The sequence below is a fragment of the Varroa destructor genome, unplaced genomic scaffold (assembly GCF_002443255.2).
Source record: "Varroa destructor unplaced genomic scaffold, Vdes_3.0 BEIS01000002.1, whole genome shotgun sequence".
NCBI classification, from domain to species: domain Eukaryota; kingdom Metazoa; phylum Arthropoda; class Arachnida; order Mesostigmata; family Varroidae; genus Varroa; species Varroa destructor.
Window position 1 is genome coordinate 56,153,566 of NW_019211455.1, and position 26,028 is coordinate 56,179,593.

Here is a 26,028-nt window from a genome sequence, read left to right on the forward strand (position 1 = left end):
TGCTTTGGTAGGTTTAGTTGACGTTTTAGAGGTTTACGCAGTTTTTTTGCCTATGGCACTTTATCATGTCAGTATTATGATTATTTTTTATTAGTTGCCTCGTTACGTGGATTCAGTCAGTGACTGGCTAACTGTGCGCTACAATCGTCTATTCCGCGCAAAAATTAAACATTTCGTGTCGGATTCAAATAATAACAAAAACAGTAATAAGATGATGCTGGAGCTACTGTAAACATTACCATCGGCGGATACTATTCATTGATTTGCGCGATCAGTGACTGTTACACCCGGGTTATACCAGTGGCAGGCGAGGTTTCTCGTGGCGCGTAAAAGATTGGGGGGCAAGCTACGGTACAGAGGGAAAAGATAAGAAAGGAGATAAGTTTTGAACACAAACCGTTTGGCAAAAAAAAATCCCTCTGAATCTGCTGAGTTCACCGATCAGCTTCAGTTCCGTGTCAAAATCTCACAACGTCTCCTCACGTTGGGTCTATGTATTGGGTACACACGTTTTTTTTTTTACATTTTCCCTAAATCGTATTACCGTTTATATGACGATCAGGGAGTTGGGTGATTTTGGGTTCTAAATTGAGCACATAATTTGATTTTACCATTACCTTGCTAACAACATTATGGAGATTAGACAGTAGTATTTTTTCTTTGAGCCATAATGATAATTATTTCAGGTTATTAATCTTAAGAAATACACGCAATCGTTTGCTTTACTTCAGTACAATTGACCCTCTTTTTTCCTACTTAATTAATACGACAGACCGTCATTACATGGACACTGCTGAAGGAGAATATGGATGATCGGTGTACAGAAAGTGGTGCTCTAAACACCAAAATAACATTGTGTGTACCAGTAAACGAATTACGATGAGGTTCTGATTGAGTCAGCAAAGCGGTAAAGTTTTATTACAGCGTCGTATAGGCAGAAGGGGAGGTTATATAGGTCTGGTTTCACAAAAGTACGCGTGCGTCGTGGGCGTATCACACGAGAAACAGGGAAGCCTTTGAAGTCGCACAGATGGGACAAATGCATTAGTAAATTAGGTCCCGTACGATACCGGAAAGTGTGATAAGGCTTCGGAGAGGCCTTTGTCACATGCGCAAGACGTAAAGGTCGTCAATAGATGAAGCCTTGCTTGCTTGCTAACACTACCGTCCTTAATGGTAAAGCTTTTTTTTTTTTTTTTTATCTGAGAAACCTGCCTGACAAGAAGCTACAATGCTACCCCGGAGCAAATTACTTAGAAGGGTGTAGGATTCAAAATAGAATTTCTTGGTCTAATCATTCGGCAACTGCCTTCGTTTAACGTTGCTTGTGACTCACAAAACAGTACACTGAATAGCTTGTAGTATGGGTCGTGTCTGACTGCCTAACGTGTGCAGGCGTCTACATACGTATGAAATAAATCAGAGATTCAAGTTTGCCATTAGTTGAGATAAATCATTTTTTTTCGAGAAAAGTTAATCAAAAGCCTTAATTACCAAAACAGACTAGTTAGATAACAGCTATGAAGTGTCTTCATCAATCGTTCAATTCTTACAGTTGGTTCCGCTAGATTCCCTAATTGGTCGGTGTTAGCGCCACGTACGACCGGGGCCTAACTGAATTCCTCCAAAAATCCGTGAAAAGTAACTTCACATATAAATGGCTTGAGTTCTACGGCGATTCAAAGCACCCGACACAATTACGGACCCAGGCAACCATTGAGTACCTAATATTCTTAATTGCCATGTTTACGAGTAACCGGTTGATGGCCGATTAATAGCTTCAAATATGTCTTTATTCCCTGGTGCGTGCTTAAACATTTGCGAGCTTTGTTTAAGCTGTTTTCACTGTGTTCCCATGCAGCAAGAACGATTTATCTCTTCGAAAATTACTGATGGAACTGTGCCCGGACTCTAAAATAGTCTATAAACTCTTCCTTGTGAACAGACTGGATAGCTAGCTCGTTTCGACCCGTACTGAGATTGTTATACAATGCATTCTCTCTTACTAAGTACACAGTGCAAGGGGAAACATTATGTAATACGCGAAAGGTTTACGGGCAGTAGCTATCAAGTGGGGTGGTCCTACGGCGTTTTATCGAGCTGATTTCATTTAACTCAACTCTGAAAAAACGGAGGCTCTGAGTAAGAGTATATTCCATTGTACTAAACAAAATAAAGAGAAGTCCCTAACAACGACGTTCATTATGTATTTTCAAATTAAATTGATTACTCATTGTTTCTACCAGCATAAACCTAATAAAAGAATTAGACGAAGCGCGTGCACTGTCGATACTTAAGCAAGGTTCGTCTATTTTTTTTCGTTTTTTTTTTTTTTATCAACAAGCGTTCGCTCTATAAGTTTTCGCCATTTTTATGATTGTTATCGCTTATCTCGAGCGTTCGAGTTACGTACTATCCAGCGGTTCAGGTTGTCAATTGAGTAGCAGTGAAAACAGTATAGCATTGAAATATCTGAGTGGAATATCATGTCTCAGAAGATGGCTTCGTTCTATAGATTTAATTCGATCACTTGTTAATTTCAAATATAATAAATTTATTTGGAACGCAATTAAGGCCCAGCTGATGCAGGACGATGCCGTACACACGTCGTGTTCCGATCAAATAGACTGAGAGCACCTATATTTCGTATGTGGGTATCCTGTCGTCGAACATGGTTCCGGCAAAGCGCTCTGCTGATGCACATATCGTTCAGAACCGAAAACTCGTAAGCCTCAAAAGAGGAAAGCGAGAATCTTAATTTAAAATTTCTAATTTTGCCTCAATCGTAACGGTATCGGGTATTCTCTTTCGGCTGGCTATTTTTCGTCGTTCGTCGAAATCGGCCAACTTCGTTGAATGGTATTCATAAGGTCTGCACGGAGTCAATCGGTTCCGCAGGTCCAGCGTAGAGAGATGCCACGTCCTTTCACCCCACTGCGTATGGATGTGGCCTTAAGTACATTTAACGGTCATGGGATCAGGCGCAAAAACTCGATTCAGTTTTTCGAAAACGAGTTGATTCACAAACTTGTCAACCAGGGGAAGCCAGAAGTGAAAGGAACATTTGAGTAACCTTCACCGCCACCGGAACACCGTCCTTGTCGTATAGAACATAATTAAACCGAACCAATTAAACTAGCAGATCGATGTATACTGGAACTATTTACACTCCACTGGTAGCACGATGATCGACTATGCCGTACAGAATATCCGTCCTTCATCATTAGAGGAAATCTGGATCGTATTAGCAATAAGCACAGAAACAATTAGCTTGCGTTGAACGTCATCTTTTAAACAATAACAACCAGTTACCACTGTTTGTTATGGATTAACATTCTGTAGTTATCAAACGAAAATGTCTCTTGACCGACCTTTATAACGCTACCCATCTCGCTTGTCGGCCCTTCTACTAATATTCAGCTCAACATATCAGAATGGCTCATGAAATGATCGGGTCTGCTCATGCGCTGGGAGAAAATTATTTGCTCAGTGTAAGGACACAGACTGATAGCTGCCTAGCCCCCTTACTTGTCTAATGAATTGAACCGGACACTTGGATGAGTGTAGTCTTGTGGACTAATTTAAGCGCGCTTTTTTTGATGGGTTGAACCATGAGCGATCCCACTGATTTTGGGTTGCTTTTAGTTTGACATCCGCGTCCGATCCTGCGGTAGTAACTCCGGCGGACAGAAGATTCATGCTATAAAAAAAAAATTATATATATATATATGTAAAGCATATACATGTGGAAACGAGTATAGAAATGAGGGTTGAAAGCCTATTTATATGTAACTCTATTCTATGGAAGCCTATTCTATGTGGACCCTTTATCGGCCATGTTGTGGCGTTTAACTACTTAAACATTAGAACAATTTTTGGGGTGGCGCTGCATTCGTACTTAATAACTTACTCGTAAGTAATATTTTTCTTTAAGGTCTAAAAGATTTTTTAATGACGATGTATCGTCTTGTTTTGTATCAACTATTGCAAATATTGTATCTTCGTGAAGTAAATAATCGTCGTAGACAGTTTTTTTATTGATATGAGAAAACCAATTAGTGAAATTTTCGAAAACTATCTTGCCAGATAATAATAATAATAACAGGGAGGAATAGTTATGGCCGATTGATCCATAGGACGAAGCATTGGACATCGAAGAGTCTCGCGTAGGGCTCCTTTCGAATAATTAGACATTGGCCTAAAGCAATGTAAGGTCTTCAGGACTACATAATTTGTTCTATTTGAGCTATACGTGAAACGACAAACCTTGCTTCCTTCCCAATCGAGCAAACAGATACCTAATGTAGACTAGCTGTTCATTTGAAAAGTACTGAGTTTCAACTTAATTGACACTTATCTTCATAGGATATCTTATCTTCTGCAGGCTTTTTCTTCTGTTGATGATATATTCTAAGCAGGTGTTCATTTGTAATTGAATCGTTGATGTTATGCTTTAAGATTATTTCATGTTATAGCCAAAAGCTGACTTTTTGCGGTCATGGTTTCAAATGATGCTTGCATATGGATATATGTTCTGAGTTTTACGTTCGCTACTGCCATTAAGCATTGCTTCAGATGGATAGAAGTAGGCACAGAACGACAGTGTCTACGTTTGGGTCGAAATTTAGACTACGTCTCGTTACGTTTAGTAGAATAGCGAGTCATTACGAAGACGATATTAGCGTATGTCGTTAGTTCTGCGGCCTATATTTGTTTTATTGCATTGAATTTTTATAGTTCAGTGAACAATTTGATAGCCGACGTAATCGGAAACGTTTTTACGTAAGTGTCTCTGTAATGGTAACACATACAGATATTTCTATATGAGACGCAAAGGATTTTTAACGGAAGCCAATCAGTTTTATTTTTTATATATTGTTAAATGTTACGAATAAAGCTATTTGATCTTTATATTATGTACATTTAGAGAATTGCAGTTATATATATATATATATATATATATATATATATATATATATATATATATATATATATATTTGTACCTAGATAACAACATGATTTTATGGAAGAATTTTACTTTTGTGCATCAACGTTAATAATGTTATGTAATATTAACATAAAAAATAAACAGTGATAGTGGATTACGGCGTTGTTCAGTTGAGTCGTTTGCACTAAATCATTTCGTTCCTTTTCAAAATCTCTAGGTATGCTTCAAGATAATTTTAGCATACCTCTTTGAGGGCTCGAAAATGACCTAGAAGAAGAAGAAGAAGAAGAAATGCACAAATAAAAAATCCACCGCGGTTTCTACGCTTGCTATGATCTATTCAAAATAACATACTGCCATAGTTTATATGTGCATAAATGTCAGGCCAAGCTAGGCCAATTCTAGTATAAATTTTGCTGAGTTTGTCTAGGCCAGGGACAGCAGTATTGAATTTTTCTATTAGCCGTACTAAAAATAGCACTTCCCAATGGCTGATATATTCTTCCTTGCGACACAAAGAGCCAATGAGTAAGTAGAGGGCTTCCGCTCAGATCCCAGAAAGCGCACGGTCACCATCGACCTCTCATCGTTGGCTCTCGTGTCCAATGAACGCGAGCGTCAGAAGAACTGGCTTCACTTCCCTCAACGGCGTCGCCGTCGGAGCAAGCTGGCGCCGTACGCAGTACGTGGATTGATGGAAAATTGTACTTTTTGAAACTGCGGTTCATCGTAAGCGAATTGAAATGTCTATAATAACAAATATTGTTTACTCACCATATGATGAGCACCCCATAATCAATTGATATGCCACAGGCATGACACAAGTTTTTTCAGTGTTAATAACTTCCGAAAAATCAATGGACGTTGTTACATGCTGAGTGATGGATCTATTCTGAAATTGTGCACATGTATGCATACTTACACACGCTGTTTATTGAAATCTGTCTTAGACTACACAATTTTCAATGTTTTTCATTAGTTAGTGTGCGTGTAAGTTAGTTTCGAAGTTATAGTTGCTACAATTGTTTTGACTGGTAATAGAAAAATGTAAAGTTTCTTACAAAGCGCGATCCGGCTTTTTTGCGATGCTCCTTCCCTATCGTTCCATATTGTCCTCTTTCCCACTGCTTCATTGAAAATTCGCGCATATGGCAGTCCCGTTTTTGTACGGTTTCTTGAGTCGGTCGCTGTGCACATGCTCAGCAATGCGTTGACACGTTAACTCCATGAACGTGGGCTAATTTGCCCCACTTATAAACAATCAAATTTCGTTAGGTACGAGCAAGCAATTTGGCGGGTCTCATCAGAGTTCAACGCCAAAGGTCTGACGCCAAATGTCAGTCCATAGCTTTTTTTGCCCAATAACAGCAGCAATAGTAACAGTAAGAACCGAATCAAGCACATGGCAGAAGCGTCTCCAACAAAATGAGGATGGTGAAATCAATATCGGATGTGTCAAATTCGTACGGAACAGATTTAGTATCTCTGTCATTTGGAGGATTGCTCGAGTGCCTCTCTAAGAAGTTGATTATATAAGGTTGTGTTATATATTGTCGTGTGCCACTTGTCAAACGCGATCCTATCGTGGGAATGATTCATTCTGCGCCACTTTTGTATTATCCTAGGACCCCTTATTAGTTTGTGCGTATTTTTCAATTATGGATAAGTAGCAATTCAAGATGGCGTTTAATTTCGACAAAGATAGCGTTTAGGTAGATGTTAGGTAGATTACGGATAGTTTGAACCAAGTCATCGCTACGCACCTCGCCACCAACCATATGAAAGGCTTTCGAATACACGAAATCTGTAGCTCCTCTATTGGGATGAGGTGTGTTCTTCATACCGTTATAAGATTAGTCAATTTTAATATTTAGTATGACTTGTGGTACGAGACAAAGTGGGTGTCAGTAGATAATTCTGGCAGTACTGGTTTAATTTTTTTGTAATCTTATTTTGCCGCATAGCTTGTTGACAGCAGTGGCTCCAACAAAGCGAAAGCTCAATAGGCATAGTCAGTTACCAACTAAGTACTTTTCTGCCACAACATGGAAATCGCGTCACTAGGCGACACCATGTCAGTGTACGGCCTGGGACAAGGATGTATACCTTCCAAGAACGCTATCTTCTTCGAGTGTATTTTAAAGTATTATTTCTGACATCGATAAGTCTGTTGTGCTTCTATTGACGCTCGGCAGTTACCGACCGCTGCAATTCGTTAATCACAACAAGTAAATCCTCAATTGACTTCAATGCCAACACTAAGCAACTAGACAAATACGTTTTTTATTCAACGGAACCTATTAGTAATCGTTTGTGCAATGTTCATGTTTGAACGACTATATTGACAAATTTTCGTATTGTAACAGCAATACTTTGCATAAGGTTCTGAACCTATATTAACCATCTCTGAGCAGACAATGTTGTTTGGCTTTTGGTCTTCTTCGTCGATCTTCACTACTCAATTTCCGATTCATTCTTTCCTTCGTCGACTCATCACTTTTTTGTCATTTTCATTACCTGATTTTTGGATTCGAAATCGCCTTCACTGGAGGAGACATTACCGCGACTGGGAATGCACAAAGGAATATACAGGTGTTTTTCTTCATGAAGTAATCGCAGGGGCAAGTCACCACGCGTGTCGGGATCAGTCGCAGCAGGTCGAGATGGACGTGTACGGCTACAAGAAGAGGAGGAGAAGGCTTCAAACTAGATAGCGTCTAGCGTGTTCTGATAGTTCTTGGTAGGAACCGAGCCGTCTCCGTCCATCTCTTATGCTACCAAAAGGGGGCGACAGCTACAACGATAAGCAAAACTCGAAAAAAATGATTTCCTTCTCAAAAAACGTCTATCCTTGCTTCTCTTTTCGAGCGATCTATCGGTAGCTTCAATCCACTACGATGCCCCGAGTCCGCCAGCGGACGTCCGTATTTTGTGGAAGCGAGTAATAGGGCAACCGAAGGGCTGAGGGAAATTCTAAAGCTATATGGGTCGGGAGGTTCTACTGACGTAGCTCCGCTTCCGTTTTCTAGTTCATTAGCCCTGTCCAAAGCTCTTTTTCCCTTTTTATGTCATTCCCCCTCGCTCTGTTTTCTTTCTGTTGCTGTCTAATACAAGCCGGTAGTAACATACGTGGTTCTATCGCTTTCATTGTTATCTAGATGTCTGTGGGTTGTTCTACGTCTTTTACTGCGTGCTTGCCTATCTGTGCCTATCCGTGAGGCATACATACCCCACTCAGTGAATTGCATAAAAACGTTTCCGTCGTCCCGCCTATCCTCGCCTAACTGCTTCTCCCATATCTTTTCGTCTACAGTTTCTACCTCCATTTTTCCTTTTTTGGTTGTTGCGTCACCATTTCATAGATTTTGCTGCAGACCAGCTATTCGCTGCAATGCGGTTAGCTGGTGCCGAATGGGTTTTAGACGATGATGTGAGAGAAATCGCGTTGTAACGTGGCTGTTGAACGACAGCGAAGAAAGCTTGCAGCTGGCACTGCTGTCTCAGACGTTCAGTTATTGACAAACCTAACATTCTGACCTTGTTGTGTTGTATCCACTTGGAAAGCGGGGATTCGAAGGGGGAAAAGGAAAAGAGATCCAGGCTTTTACTAAACGGACGGACCTTCAAATCTACCTTGACCAATGGCCTGTTTAATCCCATGGGTCTCATGTAGCCAGACTTTCGGCTATTCAGCAGAGCCAACAATAAAAACTCTGAAGAAAATTCGAAAAAGTAGCAAAAACTGACCAAATCATTAGTACTAAGGTAGGGCTCTCCGCCACTCAACGCGTACCTCGTCATATAGTAGTTGCCGTTGTCGAAGCATGATTAATCCGTTTCTGGGGCTCAATTTACAGTCGTTTACAGTCGCCATCGTACCTCTCCACGCATACCTTCCAGTAAGCACCTCTAATGCAAACAGCGTTCAACACCTAAGTTTCCTTACGATCTTTGCCATGTCTACTAAGCGCCTCGATGACATAGTATGGGTAAGACTTTTGAGTAATACTAACATTTACGTCTGCCCGTATTAGCACCATAACAAATTCCGTTCAGTGGCTCTCCTGATACTGTCTGGCCTGTCGATATAATCAGACGTTTAAACCCGAATGAAGTGCACGAATAAGGCTAGCTGAGGTAGCACCTTCTTACTTTTCCACGCGGCTAAAGCACAGACGCCCTCCTTGTTACAGAATCGGTTACCTAACCAATAAACTAATTTTGATATATAAATCATCGTATCACTCAGACCTTTAGTAGTGATTTGTAAAAGTGACACCTTTCATAAACAGTTACTTATTGATAACTTCCTTTAGATTATTTTTAACTAGCTTTAAATTGTGTCTTTGAAGTTCATTTTGATAGCAATTTTGCGCTCATTTGCAAATGGTTTGTTTTTTTTACTAAACGTTTATGGCATATTTCGAAGTCAGGTTTGAGAAACTTTGACTCGCCGGTTTGTCAAATATTAGGGCATTAGTTACCGTCGTGTTTAGATTGTTGAGACTTCAGAGTGTGGTATGCTACAAACGTTTATTTGACCGCATTCAGATTCAGAATTCCGGTGGCAAGTCGCTGAAGTATAACAAAGAGAACTGCCTAATGTTGATGCCACACTCTCTTTTTTACGCAGAACGCACAAATCCTTCAGATAGCCATATTTAATGACTACTTTGTTTTTTTTTTCTATCTATGCTAAGATGTACGCTTGACTTGTCTCTCCTTGTCGAGCTGTCGAATCACAAGAAGGCAACTTGATAAATCCAATATCTTCTCTGGCCGTTGCATGCGTTCAGCCAATAACATCAAAATTGATTACATCCTTATAGAAAATTCTGGTCCGATGTTGAACGACTGAGCATTTCTGCGTAACATCAGACCGACCTATCTCTGTCTGTTTTATGAAGCTACAATAAATTGGTGTCTAGAAAAATAAGGAAAATTAAAGGGTTTAACCTAACGTTTTTGAAAATTTGTCAAATCTGAATTATACGATTTGAAAAATTAACATTCTTTCAAAGTATTACCACTAATATAATACAGACATGTTAAGCCATGGCGGCTCACAACTGTCAACGCTACGGGCGTGTATATTTGTCGACTATATAGTATCGTATCGGCGTAATCATGGGCCGATTGTCTAGAACTACCATAACTTTGTTCGCGGCTGGAAACCGACAGAAGGTCGGTCACCGTTCCGATGAAGCGAAAAATAGTTACCGGTTCCATCTTATATATAAGATATATACATATAGATGATGTACTACCCATTTGGCGATGACAAGTATTTATAGTATACATTTGAGTATATATAATATGTATTTATGAATTTAATGAAGTATGCCTTTGAAGAGAGAATTTTTACCGGTTTGTATACGAATCAATGATGGACTGCATTGTCGTTAAAAGTCGTACAGGAGCGTACTTTTACAATGATTCCATCCGTAGTAGAGTTCCGGGCCCTCTGATTAGCGATTCACGAAAGCCAAAAAACGAGCGGCCACTATCGGACTAAACGAAGAGCACAGTTTTTATAGATTTGGAAGTTTACGGCAGAGTAAAATACTCTTATCATATTATTGCTGCGACATATTTGCCCTGCCATACTTGATGTCATTAGGCTGATTGAACCCGTTTCGAGCTTGGCCATTTTTCGGTGTACTACTAGCGTGTAGCTGTTTTTCGTCCGTCTAACAAAAACAAACATTGCCAAACAATCCTACCTTAATGACGCGCGATAGACAAACCTGTCGCCCGGCTCAAAAATACTTCGGTATTCCCTAATGAAACATACCTTCCGAGAGGCCATTCAACTGAATTAGGTCAGTTGCCCGGAAGGGCGCCTGTGAAGGCTCACCAAGCGGCGACTATACCAACTAATTTTAGGAACGCGTGCTATTCTAGGTTCGAGTACGGGCGTAGACACACTTCGTTTCATCCTGGGAGCCCGTCGTCTTATAGAACACCTAGCGGCGATGGCGAACCTTAAGTTCAATTACCAGAACTAAAATATTCACCTTAAGCGACCTTTTAAGCATATGCAAATAAGGCATTGTGTATATTGTACACTTACATAATACTTAGATGTATGTTAGTATAGGCTTACTGACCTCACGTAATAGACTTCGACAGTAGCCACTTAGGTCTAATGCGGTTTTTATTTCTCTCTAACTGAAATAAGTGTTACACGTAGGCAGTATACATAATAGTGCTCACACCTTGTTTCGCACTAAGAAGGCCGGCCGACTGAAATATAATAATAATAATAAAACAACGTGTATTTTGCTCAACCCATAACGCCTGGGAAAAAATGCATCGTAGCTGAACCGTATCGAAATCCGCCCATGAGGTGCACCTATAGTCAACGCTTTAAATGTTCCAATTGGCTTTTGAATACATTCATTTCTATAGTTACTAAACTAAATTAGCCGTACTTACCGTTTGTCGTTGCTGTATACACTTTTGGGTTAGTCCAATAGTTTCGATTTGGATATACCCCAAATGCCTCGATTTGCTCCTGGTGCCTTTAACCGGAAGGAACCAAGTTCACCGACTCCATAATGGAGTGTAAGGTTGGCGGGAATGTTGTACTATCCCCGGCCCACAAAAGCAATAAACGAGACGATCGACGTGCTGGGACACGATCTGAGCAACAAAGGGTGTCATCAAAATAATGATCCTCAAACCCTCGATGGATCTGTCGTTCGCCGCCCGTTTCTGCCTCTGCCACGTCGGGGAAAGCGTTGAGTCCCATGTTTCGAGAGCGCGAAAAGGTTGGCTCAGTATAAAACCAACACAGGAAACTCAGCGTAGCGGTTCCGGTAACTGCAAACTGGCAACAGAAAGGAGAACGGCTGAAACAGAAGTTGTTCTGAGAATTCCTACGGCGCATCATCCAGCGCTCTATGTGATTGCCGTGAGCGGTGGCAATGATGGGGGCATCATTGAGGCATCTGTCGTCGCGCGGTTTGTCGTAATTCGCTATGCCTTTGTCGAGAACTCAAAAAAGATAGAATTTGTTGTAATTCAAAATTTCGATTGGATATTATTGGTTGCCATTTGAATAAGCTTCCCTCAGGTGTGTCCGATCAAGGCGTACTGTCAACAGACGGCAAAGTATATATATTTTTTTTAATATAGAACAAACCCGTTAATTAGATGCTTTGTAAGAAGTTTGACTGCACATATCATACTTATAATATTGTATATCTGTAGAAATTGCGACATTAAAGCCCGCACGTGACTTAAAGTTGAAACCTTCGTTACTTTACTTTTTAATTTATATGTATCATTTATGCATACCGTAGAGCTTGAACCAGTAACCTGTTTTTTTTTTTTAGTTAGACGTAACTTTACCTACAAAAAAACACTGTTGTGGACTTGGTATTTTAAACTTTTAGAAAAATTTCAAGTTTCTAATTTGAAAACATTACGCTTGAAAAAGCTATTATATACATAGATATATATATATATATATATATATATATATATATATATAAAGATAATTAACAAATAAATTTCTCTAGAAAATATAAATAAATAAAATTAACAGGCCGTTTAAAATTGTTAATATCAAATCTAGACTAAGTCATCTATTTTTCATTGACTGAGTAAGTAATGACTGTTATTATTATTGTTGCAATTATAAAAAAATCAATAAAACAATTGGACTTCTATGAAATTTACAAATAATGAAAATATTTTAATGGATGACACTACAACCTAACCTGGCAACCTAAGCAAACGATAAATTAAACAAGGCCATTTTACCTACCATATACCAAGAACAGTACTATATATACGACGTAGTGAAATTAGAAAGCATCAGTTCACAGGGGCTTCCATTGGTACTATAACGTTCAAGTATCTGTGCTTAAACGGCTTTACCCAACGTCGTTCACCACGTGATGCGGGCATGTCAAAGCTATCTCCTTTCAAAAGCGACCGGGACAGCAAAAAAAAAGATTATCGCCAGATATATTGCCTTATAAGCTGCAACAGTCATACACAACGCCTCTGACAGGAGTAAGCCTTCGGGCAGAAGGCATCCTATAGCCCTCCACAGAAAGTGCACGAAGCACTTTTGCGCTTCGAAGCAGGAGAAACTAATTCGCGCTGCCGAAGCCGATGTCCAGCCCGATAACAATGCACTTCAATTGGAGAAACCTGAGTCAGCGGTAGGCGAGATTAAAGCCGTCCAAGGGACCTGTACCTCATTGCTTCGAGTGGAGGGGTGGTCTGGTACTGAAAATGTTCATTTAGGATCGAATCATCAATCAAATACAACGACTCAAGAAGGATTCGCTCATCATCATCGTGCCGTGCCGCGTCAAAACAAAATGTGTTTCAGTTAATCGTGCGTCAAGATTCCATTAAACTATTTCTTTCTGCGCGTATTTCTTCAATTAGGACGCTAATCGGTAATTTTTTGCCATTATTGAGAAAGATCTACATAGGCATAATTACGGTTTGATCACAGTACTTAGTAAGTTGCACTAGTAAATAGACTCGATACGAGAGAAGTTCACCTTTGCGTAACCTTCAGCATAGCGAGGAAAGGCGTATGTTGACACATTAAAAAGCATACATGAAGCGCGCTGAAGTCTTCTAAATTTCAAGTCTCATCTCAGTGTAAGTAGAATGCTAACTACGATAGAAATATTCAATATTGCAATAGATGCAATATTGTGTAACGTCAAAAGACGATCGTTCAGGATGAATGCAAGAGGTCACATCTATTATCTACCAGAAAAGCATTAAAACATCACAGGTTTTGGCGGGTTTACATCTGGTACGATGGCAGAACAATCTCGTGTCGGGTATGTTATGGACGTCTCCTCTTATGGATTTTTTGCTGTGTACCTGTTCGTGCAGCCTTATTCACAAAACAGTTAGATTGTCTTTTTAGACGCATTTGTCTCATATTGATTCAACGTATGACTTCTACGCGTCCCGTCTGTTATGGTGATGCCGCTAGTTTGAATAGATTTGTAGAGCTCTGTAGTCGTCGACATAACGTCAGAAGTTAACTTGTTAGAGAACAAGATCTTGTAAAAGAACATAAGTTGTGCTTTTCAGGCTGTACGGCACGCGAGTTCCGCACGAAGATACGAGCATTGTTTAATACAAGTTAAGGATTGAAGCAAGTGGATACTAATGGCGAGAATAGATCCTTAACTAGATTTGAAAAAAATGTATAACCGAATCATAAACTAGCAGTGTTGATAATAAAAACTGAAGAGCTCAACTGACAACAACGTACATAGATTGTTCAGGCTAAGTATTTGACAAACAGTTTACAAATAAATATATAAAGCTTCCCGCGTCTGGTTTTATCTTCGGAAGTGTAGTAGCATTGCTTAAGCTCGAATGAATAAGCAGGTCGATAAAAAAACAAACGTTCTTGAGTTCATTTTCTGCCTGAAGATGCCAAGAGACAATGGCCGAAGTATGCAGAAACGCCAGTTTTTTCATCAATTTTAAGCACTAGTGGGAGAGGCAACTGTTTACTGATTTACATATTTCAGAATACCGCAGTGCGGCGTAAGATGCGGGGTCGTTATGGCCAAAGGCGTAACAATTGCTTCCCCGCCAGCTCTTTTCCATAATATAAACGTTTCAACAGTGCTGTCCGCGCTTTCGTCGCCCGATACACTCTATGTGTTCGTCCAGCTAGCTGCCTCATTTGTTTGGCCGGCTGATCTACTATTCGCTAGGGTAGTTTGCGGAGTCGAAAGAAGGTCGTGCAAAACTCGTGAATAGCCCTTCAATAAAAAAGGGCAAAACAGTGCTTGAAAAAAAAAACAATGATTGACCATTGCTTTTAAGGTGTATAGTTCTCTTCCCGACCTGCCATTACTCCCTGTCCTGATACGTTCCATTAGGTCTTATTTCTTGAGAACCGGAATAGAATTTTCAATTGAAGCCTGTGAGGAACGGCATGCTGCTATCGCATTGAGTGTCACAATGCGTCTTCGTTCTGGGTCACAGAGCTGATCACGTTTAGCTTCGCCGGCGGGGTCTGAGTCCATTCTGTTTGGCTATTTTCTCATCTACCATATTGCATAGTGGGAGCAATAGTAGAAGGATCACAGACGTTTACGCAGACTTGGTGGTTAGGAAAAACTGGAATTCATGCTTAGCCTACGGGAACACGGCTACGAGGATGTGTCTGAAATTGGTAATCGTAGTCGGATAGAGTGGTGCAGGATGGCTGGAATCAGCTGGCCTCCTGTCATACGTAGCAGGGCTGAAGAGCTAGAATTTGAACGATGCTGCTTCCGGTATAGGGGGTTAGGATTGGCCTAGATTGTTCAGGTTTGATCTGTTCACTTTGAGGGGATTTTTGGGTTCTTTGCAACGTTTCATATACGATTCTATTCTTATTTCTGGGTAGCGTTCGGAGATCTGCTACAAAAGCCCAATGAGGTGGTAGCTAGGATTTAGTGATATAGTTACATTTTGGAAATTACGTATGGTCGCTAGCAATTTTCCACCAATTTTCTTTTAGCAGTTATAGATGATGTGATCGTCGTAAGATCTGGACAACAACACATAATCGGTAAAAAAAAAACACTGGCCAAAAATAAATACCGATGACCAGTGGCTTGTCATCATCGGGGGTGGGATACACAGGAAAACGGTCTACCATAGTTCTGCACCTACTCCTTCATTGACGCGAGAGACGCCGTCAAGCCTACAGCTGAACGTATACGTTTGTTATTTGTCGGACGTCAAATCAAATTGCTTTGTTCGCAATTATGAGCTTATGTGAGAAAAAACAGCTGGACGACTGGTGCATAAGCTCGTGTCTAAGTATCACAGGCAATCCGCTAGCGAGCCTAAATATGAAACGCATAAAAGGAGTATTTTGCCGATAGCCAACTTGTTCTATAAGTCTGCTGCTGCTGCTAGGTAGATTCTCAATTCAATGTCTCTGATAGTGGCGGTGATCCTGTCGACGATAATTGCCAACACAGAGCAAAAGAACGATAGCGACCATTTCAATTAGACTTCTGTATGTATATATATATATATATATATAGAATGACAGGAGATAACTCAAGCGAATCGGACGCAGCTGATTGGCAAGTCGAATGCTACAGACGTGTAGCATTTACTGTACCTCATAAATCTGATGGAAGTAAGACTATGTCTATTTGATGTCGACATCGAATCACGACCAGTTAAATCTGTCGTCTCCTGCGCTCAGGCGCTTAAAGCGCCTGAGCGCTTTAAGCGTGCGAAACTTTTCACGCCACCATTTCATACCTCCATCTGTTTCGGCTGTATTAACCGTTGCAGCGTAGAGGACATGGACTGAAACGACAGAGAGAGGGTGCATAAGGGACGAGAGAAGTAGGACAATATAATGACAAGGACTGTTACAAGAAATCCGCTATGCCATAAACGCGCGCGAATGATTATAAAACACAGAGTATATTTTTATTCTTAGTGAAGAAAGTAACATATGTCGCCTCTAACTATCTGCCCATACATCCGCCGAGTGTATTAGAAATATATACGCTCGACCTAGAAACATACGTGTCTGACTTTACTGTTGAGGATTTTGCCAGGATAGGACCATTGAATGACTCTGTGATAAACGCTGCCGTCTTTCTAGACGAGAACATGGACGAATTAACATCAAGTAGCTTAAACATAAGCTGTGACTGAGGATTCGGTGGAAGGGAAACAAAAACAGAATCAGACAGGGAAATTAATTGGACCACTATACGTCACCTTTTTGATAACGAGGACAATGTTATATTGCACAGTTTTTTTTTTTTTTTTTTCGGAACATCAGTTTGCTGCTCGGTGAGCTAACTGGGACTGAAACAAATCAATTAATAGGTCCGCGAGTCGAAATCTGCGAATGAATGTCGTTCTCCTGCCGTAAATATTGGTGCCCAAACCCTACATGGGTCGTCGTAGGTTTGCCTTTGCTAATATATGGCAACACGTATATAGCGACACTGTGGTGGATTACGCCCTGATCCAACGTTACTCTCTTTCTCTCTCTATCTATCTCTTTCGCTTCGCTTTGAAATTCGCGCACAAATGTTCGATCGCTGGCTCTTCGCAGCAGCGCTGCAGCCAGTCGCCATTGAGACGAAATGTCGTCACCTTTCGGAGTGGTAACAACTGCGGTTAGTGTTGCAATAGGCGGCTTTGTTCTATAAGTCAACTATAGAGTTAAGATAGTCCTAGGCAGTAAGTACCTTTCTTGTTAAGCTATGATTTCAGCCGGCTAAAACACGGAAACAGCGGGTCTATCTGCGATAAACTGTCTGACCAACCCGTAAAACCTAGTCATCTTGTCGATTTCTTATTTCGAATACTTTATCGAAGCCGCTGTCTCCATTACGATCGGCATTATACAACATTAATGGATAAAGTATATAGAAGATCGAGATTGTCGGACCATAGACTACTAGTACATTTACCTTTCTGATTACTCACGTCTTGTCTACACTGCACTTAGCTTCTGGTGGCTGTAAAAAACTCACCAACCGGACGAGACGGGGGGGGGGGGGGGGGGGGATACTACGCGGCTTTTACAGGAGCGGGATGACCGGCTCTCAAACTCGATCACGTTCGCGTATCACACTACACCACGGACAGCCAAATAGATCTCGGCTATTGCAGCCGTAATAGCGTAATGCGTCGCCGGCGATTGCTTGATTCATTGGTTCATTGGCACGCCTGATAAAACGAGCGATGAATAACTTTAGAAAACCTGGCTTGTTTCCGCGTGTACGATCAAGTTATACCTGTAAATGGTAAGTTAAAACTAAAGTTCGACATACTATGTTACGAATAAGCATAACAGCTAAACAAGCATAAAACAAGTGGGCGTACAACAACAGCGTTACAAGAGCGGTAGCAACGTTTCATGCGATCATGTCGGTACAACAAAGTTCATAATGGCTGTTCGCGTTAAGTTGGCTAAGTTAGAAGTGGCTAGTCGTCGCCCATAATTTCGAGAGTGCCCGTTATAGTTTCACAAGACTAATGTTGATACGTTAAAAGCGATATGTTACACTGTCAGAAGCCTTGGACGAAGCTGTAAATTATATGCAATTTCTGTTTTACGATCAAGGATTGACATTAATGGTCGCGCGGGAGATCAGTATTTATTTCGCATTAGGAACCGTTTAGATCGTGGTTCGTCTTCTAAACTTAGGGTTAGTTTTTAGGTGATTTAAGCGTAAAGTGGCTTGCGCTCGGGCACACAGAATGCGTAGATAGTGACTCTTCAACACCGATACTTAGATAACATCACTAGAGGTCATAGTTGTGCAGTGTCATCATGTGTGGACGTTGACTGTTTATTTCACAATACTTTTTCAACAAAGGCCCAGTTAGTTAGATGGGTTACAAAATGGTCCAGAGGAATCAGCTTTTTGGCTATTTTGAGCTAATAGTGTAAATATTAAGGTCGGATACCTTTCAGAAAGTAATCTAGATACGGACACCGATTCAAAATAATATTCCGCAATATTTTATGAGTGGATATAACGCTTGCTTTATATTTCTAAACTTCGCTTTGACGTTTACAGACTGGCGCCGCTCTGCAAATACATATGTAACTTCCAAATATTGTGATCTGTGGGCCAAGTTCATTCTGTATCTTTTTTTTTTAGCGCCACTTAACATGAGTGTCCACCTGAACAATGACTACAAAACACATTACCCAACGTCTAGCTGACCGGAATCCAAATAACCCTGGTAGGACTGCATCGAACCGCTAGTTATTTGGAGGCCTGGTATATGTCTAGCATTTGATACTCACCGAATTTTGGACACTCTTTTTTTTTCATGTAGTTTTTTCAATAGTCGAGCATTTATATGTGGTAATTCCTAGCCGACTTTACCTTGGACAGACGTTAGTAAGTTGTGCCTACCAACTGTTCCACTATAGTGCTTTACGATGTACTAGTTAACTGCGAAGCTTCGTTCGCAGTTCGCGGCGAGATTCGTTGAAATTATCCCTACACACGGCTTTTCAGTGGAGATCATTCGGCTAGAGGCGATTGTTCGAGAAAATGATATCGATTCAAGTCAACTTGAGGCTCACGAGTTCGTGGTCCAACACTGATTAAACTAGAATCGTTAACAACACCTTGGGGAAATTGTCGACGAGGCGAGACTTGATAGCAAATTTATAGCGCGAACTTTATGGTGAGCGAAACAAACATCAAGATAACTTAACGCCTGGGTATAGGTCAACATCGGTTAGTACCGGCGAGTAAAAGGAAATCCCCTCCCAACAACTGCGCATACACTCGACATAGGGTAATTGAGGGGAGCTACTTTGTTAGACGTAATGGCCATCCGTACTCTGATAGCTCGCCCCCATGCTTGGCGATAATTGTACATAATAATTAACGTCAAATTTCGGATTCCGGAACCACAGTGTTTTCCACGACAAAGACTTGCTTAACCTATAATTAAAACAGTTCTCAACAAGTTACTAGTGAATGAGGCCGACTTTACCAAGTTTAAGGATAATCATCCCTGTTACATTACCATGACTACCTGTTATGCCTACGAGTAACTCTACCTGCCCCAAGGCTTCATTAAGTACACAACACAATTTTCTTCCTATCCTTTAACGGGTACACAACGAACTGCTCACGTGTCTTATCTGTATGTTATGCCGTTGAAGTGAGAAGGTATCGTGCACTTTATTACCAGCAATTCAGAATGATGGGCATTCGTTTTATTGGTATGAAAAATGTCTGTCTGGACTGCTGTGCCGTAACTAAACGTTTACGCCAAGCTTCAGCCGGTGTTTAAGTTCAAGTTCTTGCTTTATCAACGAACACTGCAAATTTGTAACGATAATTATGTATTACCACTGTAGTAGACAGAGGCCGAACTCCGTAGATTAATAAGCGCCATAGCTATTACGCATTATAAAAGCTATATAATATTTGCTGAAGTATTTCGTGAAAGCTCGTTTGTGCGTACAGAAAATATTTTATTTAGAAGAAAAAAAGACGTTATTATCGGTAAACTGTAATGGGAGTAGCTTTCTTTAGACACGGACGTTCCTTCGATCCAATTTATTATTAATCCAAAGCATGTTTTGTTTGAGAGGCGGATACACTTGTGATATATTTAACCAACGCATTGAGGTCTAAACCATATCTTGATTCTGTTTTCGATCGATATAAAAAGCTGCTGAAGTTTTTGCAGCAAGATAGACGCAATAGCTGGAAATAGACCTTGTATAACTGTTTCCCCGAAAAATAACTTTCTTCCAAGGTAGGCATTCGAGAACAACAAAGGGGATCTGCCAACGATTTTGTGCGTATCTGGTGTGTTTTTAAGTACTATTTTTCTAGGTACGTTCGAAGCGAGAATATAATAGCTCAGAGCTATGCGCGATTGCGCAGTGGGTCGAAAATGGCTCGGGCAGAGGAGAAAGTACCTTCGGGTCAAAGAAAATTTGCTGTTAGTCTAGTTACATTCTTATAAATTTTTTTGTGCGCCCATTCATTCGGGTCGCAGTCGAATAGGGGCTACTGCCAGGACTGAGCTCACTGCTAACCAGGCACAAGGTTAGTGCCACAAGCGAGAAATCTTAAATGTGACCCCTACATCTAAGCTAGGTATTGGGATCTTCCTTTTCATGCGGTATTAAATAGAAACCAAAAAATAAGGCAGATTCTTCATGTAAACGGTGCAAATCTATCCTTCTTCACTTTCTCAACATGAACCCCTTTCTTGCTATAGGACTGAAAATATTCTGTAAAGCAACTCTTGGCAAGCATAGCTTAACGATAGCAAATCGTCAAACGATGCTGACCGTGTTGGCATATATATATATATATATATATATATAGCATGTCATTTATTAATAAACTCTCTTTATTGGATGTCCTTATCTCTCTTTGATTCTCGTTTATCGTCTTCTCCGTTAAATCGGATCGGCCGATTTAATTTCAAATGAAACACCATCGTCTCAATGACCCGTTGAGTCCGTTGATTCGTCACCCTATAAAGTGAAAGTATTCTATTAATCATCGTTATCCATGAACACTCAAATCGTTGAGACAAATGAAGCTTTTCGAACTACAAAATGTTCACAAGGTTTTATTTAAGACATAAAACATGAGGGCATTAATTGGAATGTTTCTATCGCCACCGGATATACGAATAGATATACACGATAATATACGAATACGCACAGACCAGAGGGTGGAGTCACGCTATCATATGATTATAGGAAGAACCTTATCTAATCCTAATACTGCCGAGTGCTAACGGAAGGACTTAATTGACCTTATAAAGCTACCGATATTTAAATACCCCACTGCCGCATAAATCACTTGAAGTAGTGCTAAGTTCGAGCGCTAATGCCATATTAGTCTGGCTAAGAATATTTTACGCCCCTGCAAAGCGAGACCAGCAAAAAAATTGCATTGCATTTAAATTTTCCGCTAGCTGAATTATAGGCCAGTTTTTTCGAGCTTTTAGCCTGAGGGGGCATGAGCAAACGTTGCAACGTGTTCCATTAATCGTATCGCTTATAGAGGCCGATGCATCGAGCGCGTCAATGGTGCAATATTGAAGGACAATGCAATCCTACAAGCCAGAGCCATAAACTCGTATCAAAAGGCCCTCTTGACTATTTCGTCGCCGCTTGCTTATCATTGTCAGTGTTAGCAGTTGTCATGTCTACGCAATACCGTTGCTTAAAAGTCAGTGAACAACGTTAGGGCCATTCAACTCAAACCTCCCATACGTTTTTTCGGTAATGTAGGAACAAAACGTGCCTGAACGAAACCAAAACACCTCCTTTGAGATTTATTCTAAAGTGCTCCTCTTTCACAATGGTGAGATTTCTCTTGTCCACTAACAGTTAGGGTACACTGTACACAATGTTAATGACGCAAGAACAAGGCACATTCTTTCATACATGTTTTGTCAATGCTAAACACGGTCTGGGTATACATTATTTGTATGACAGTCACCATTATACGGTTGTGATTGCCGACATTTATCTTTAGCAACACCGACTTCAATTGTTTCGCGTTACAAGCAGTGATACTTTTGCGTAAGAAACAAACGTTTTTCTCGTAACACAGCGGAAAACATGAACGTCAACAATAAAAATGCTTACGTTGCGTGGAATAGACTGTATTTACTCATTAATTACTATCTCTTTTATGTATTCCTGTAATCCCTTAATAGTCCGATATCAGGTAGATATGGCTAGTATATGAAATAATAGGGTCGCTGGTTGAAATAGCTCTGATATTCAGGGCTTCAACACCCACCCACATAATTGTACCAACACTACGTAAACGTCATTTGCACATTTGATAGATATGATTTCAGCTTCTCAGTCGCTAATTTGCAAGAATTAGAATCGCAGTATAAAAGTATACAAGTTCTAGGTTTTACTTACGACTGGTAAATTCGCATCTTGCAGCCGAAAGTCAGCCCTATCCCGTGTGATCAAATGATTATTTACGCTATATTCATACGAGAAATCTGCAAGTTAAATTACAAGCAACTACGTGTTTTTATGGTAGTATATCAGTAAACGGATCTTCGTTTTACTGGCTTTCCAAGGAGCATGAGCTTCTTCCGCCGATAACCTCGACTCTGTTCAGCTTAGTTTCGTTAGTAGATGTGCTTATATATTTGTGCCTGTATACCCGGTCACTATAATCCCTTATGCTTCGGCCAGAAGTCCGTGTGATGCGAGAAAGTAGAGCGGGATCTATACGTAATAGACTAGGTCACAAGGCTGAAGTGTTCAAGGAGAGAAGGTGAATAGGCAAGGTTGTACAGAATTCTACGGAGGGAGGTAACGAGTAAAACACTGGGATTCAGTTATGCGGCGGCGAGATTAAGTCCAATGCCGGAGGTTACGAGGCAACAGGTTCACAGGACAATGACAGCAGTAGTGCCACTGGCCAACTCGAGCTTTGTTGGCCTGGGTAACTGGGCAAAACCAGGAGCAGAAGCAAGAGTGGCAATAAGAAAACCATGCACAAAAATACCAACAGCCGTAAATAGCAGCGGAGCCTAGACACAACAAAATGAAGTGGCCTAAAATCGTTTTAGTTGTGGTATACCGGTGTGCAAAGACATGCGGCCCTTTCGAGATCGAAACGAACGATATAGAAAATTAAAATGAAAGTGCGGTCATCCTCAACAAGAGCCACCATCATCATCATCCCCATCTGTGCTCAGGCGCTGATTGACGAAGTCGAGGCAACAGCGCGTAGGATCCGCTAAATTTACACGGTCGTGATAGAAGCGTGATCGATTCTGGCGAGAAGTCTGCAAACCCATTGACTGCTTGCTGATTAAGCTACCAGTCAACAGCCACCTCGGGGGACGGGACAAGCTGCAGTTACAGCATATACAGCGTTGTATAGAGTGAGTGTATGTATGTGCTTTTAATTAAAAGATGTAGGTGTTCCCGAAGTTGCTGCTGCCGCCTGTCGTTTTATTTTGCAGCGATCATTATTGCCTTTGTTAAGGCGTTATTTGGATTGTTGCCCGAATCCTATAAGCACGCCACCTAGATACATCTTTGCCGCACTGGATTTAATTCTGTTTTTAAACGTTAGCTGCATGGGTGTTGCGTATGTGTGAACAATTCCGTTCTTTAGGAAGGCGACTTAGTCCTTTATCCTCCGATCGTATAGGCCTCTGCTCCCTTTTGTTCTTTCACACGAAGGCTCATTATTCACAACTCCATTAGAGATTTTTAACGACAAACCGCGGTCGTTCAAAACGTCGATCGTAGGAGGCCTACTGGCCTGTAAAAGGACAATGAATGGTGGGTTGAAATGGGGAACGATACTCTAGCAGGGACAAGATCAGCACAAGATTGAAGGAAGAGCGGCTAGCCTATCTCCGGAGGTTGGCAGCCACATCAAGACGTTGTCTATAACCATGATAGAAAAATGCGCACCAACGACCGTTTGGAGTGGCTGTGTGACCGGAGGGTCAGGCCAAGTAAGTAAATGCTCGCGTTATGAGGTAGAAAGACTAGTGACCTCATTGTGTGGGGATGAAGCTACTTCTAAGTACCGGTTGTGAAATATAATCGTGATGCGGCGCTGTACGAGCAGAAGGGTTACCGCGTTCAACCCCACCAGATTGCTTGTAACTCCCGTGGGGAACCGAACTCGTAATTGATATGATATAAAAACCATCATTGGGTGTGAAACAGTATTGGAGCACGGCCATAGACCTAAATATGTAAAAGTATACGCACTTGACATTCGTTACCGTATTGGTCTAAGGAAAAAAAGGAGTATCATTAAACAACGCCGCCGGCACCTTATTATAGCCATGGCTTTTATGTCGTATTACACTCGGGTAGCACTGATTATTTATTCAATTCCTATCATTAAGAAAATGGTTGGTTGCGTCAAGTGTGAGTTAACATATTAATACTATCATACAATTAATAATATCACGATATTCTGCACGTCTCGAGTAAAGAAGTCCGTTGCGAAATTGGAAGCATCTTGGGTCTCCTAGTTAGCCTTGGGTTGATATTGGCCCTGTTTATAGTTTTGTTCTAGATCAACAATGGCCGTAATTCTGTATATTATAATTATGATCCTTCCTGTCAATATAATAATAGTAATAAGGGCATTGACTTGTCCAGTTGTTTGCAATCGAATTATGGACCGTTTATACGTTCATTGTATAATTGAGATACTGAGTCCCTCTCCTGTCCTGCCTAATTGTCTAGCAGATAGTAGAAATAATGAGTAATGCCTTCGGTTGAATCAAGTTCAACCGTCGGAGCTAAACCCCATGTTCGACTCACATAAAACAGGCTATAAAAATATTGCTCGAACTTCTGTAAAAAAGAAATAATGGTTTTTACTCTTATGCTATTCTTAGCTTGATGGCAAACAAGAGCGAAAAGTTCCCAAACTTTTTGTGCGCGTGAACGTACGCTGGTGACGGTGGTGATGCAGCGCATTGATTATTATTATTATCAGTGTTTTCTGTTTATAATTATCCATCTTTTGTTAACAGAAATTTGGAAATTCTTCCGCTATAGCGTATACTTTCTATCGTATGACAAGTGACGTGTATTTGACCGGCTATTGTATTATCGAGAACGGCATCGTAAGATGTCCAAGACCGGCTCTAACTTATTTATGCCATTAGACGCATGGTAACAATAAAGGACAATTAGAACTTAATATCGTAAAACGTTTCCATCTACCCTATCCCAGCCATTCTGCAAAACTAAACTAGAGTGACGTTAGCTAAGTTCCGACATGAAAATTTGCGTTTTTACTGCATGCGCTCATAAGTTTACAAATTACCATGCTCATACGTAATAATAACCACTGCTAACCGAGCGGCTGACGACGGCCCTTTCTATACGCCTTTGTTGCTTAAATCAGTTAGCTTCTTAATTCCTATCTTTCTTTAGCCAAAAATCCGACCAAGTAGTCGAGATTTAGACTAATTTGTGACTCAGAAAGTGTTTTCGATGGCAGTATTTATTTTTGACTTTGACGACAGAATTTATCTTTGGTGACATATCTTTGGTTTTGCAATATTTGTTTTAAAAATCGAAAACACAATCAGCCGGCTATCGATAAAAACACACTCGTCTAATACACTAGCTTAACCAATAAAACTACAATAATATATATTATATAGTTTAATTAATATGGGCTATATAATAGTATAATAGTTGTACGCCATATACGTAAAGATTTTCTGTGTACAATGTTTTTTTTTTTCTGCTTTCTACCCTCTTCTTACACGTTGCTGCATTCCCATAAAGTATCAACTTAAACCACGCAGTAACTATAAGAATTTTTGTCTTTTTTTTTTTTTGAAAATTGCGGTGAACAACAAGCAAACATTTCACCCTTTCTATTAGCCTTTAACAGCAAAGAGCTGGAAAAAGTAGAAGCGACGTAAGAGCCATAGCGAGTTTTGACGGTCTTGACAGGATAATTCACAGTTACTTGCGTACAAATTGAAACTTTTATTGAAGCATACGTAAAAGTGGGGCACTTCGATTGCAGGTATGCTAGTTCTACTCGTCAAAATTGGCTCGCCTG

At 40.5% G+C, this 26,028-nt stretch overlaps 1 protein-coding gene and 1 long non-coding RNA gene across 21 annotated transcripts in view; one reads left to right on the plus strand and one right to left on the minus strand.

Moving 5' to 3' along the window:
• Positions 1 to 19,083, minus strand: part of LOC147758031 (uncharacterized) — a 50,562-nt gene extending 31,479 nt beyond the window's left edge. Inside the window, exons 1-3 of one of the 8 annotated variants that reach the window (XR_015320320.1) lie at positions 18,826 to 19,083; positions 17,395 to 17,653; positions 11,387 to 11,780 (exon numbers count right to left, since the gene is read on the minus strand). This is a non-coding gene — a long non-coding RNA (uncharacterized LOC147758031). Of the gene's footprint in view, positions 1 to 11,386; positions 11,781 to 17,394; positions 17,742 to 18,743 lie in introns of all 8 variants that reach the window. The other 7 variants (XR_015320319.1, XR_015320315.1, XR_015320316.1 and 4 more) reach the window with 7 other exon arrangements.
• Positions 1 to 26,028, plus strand: part of norpA (no receptor potential A) — a 197,520-nt gene that overhangs the window by 12,747 nt on the left and 158,745 nt on the right. The gene's annotated exons all lie outside the window — the stretch shown is intronic.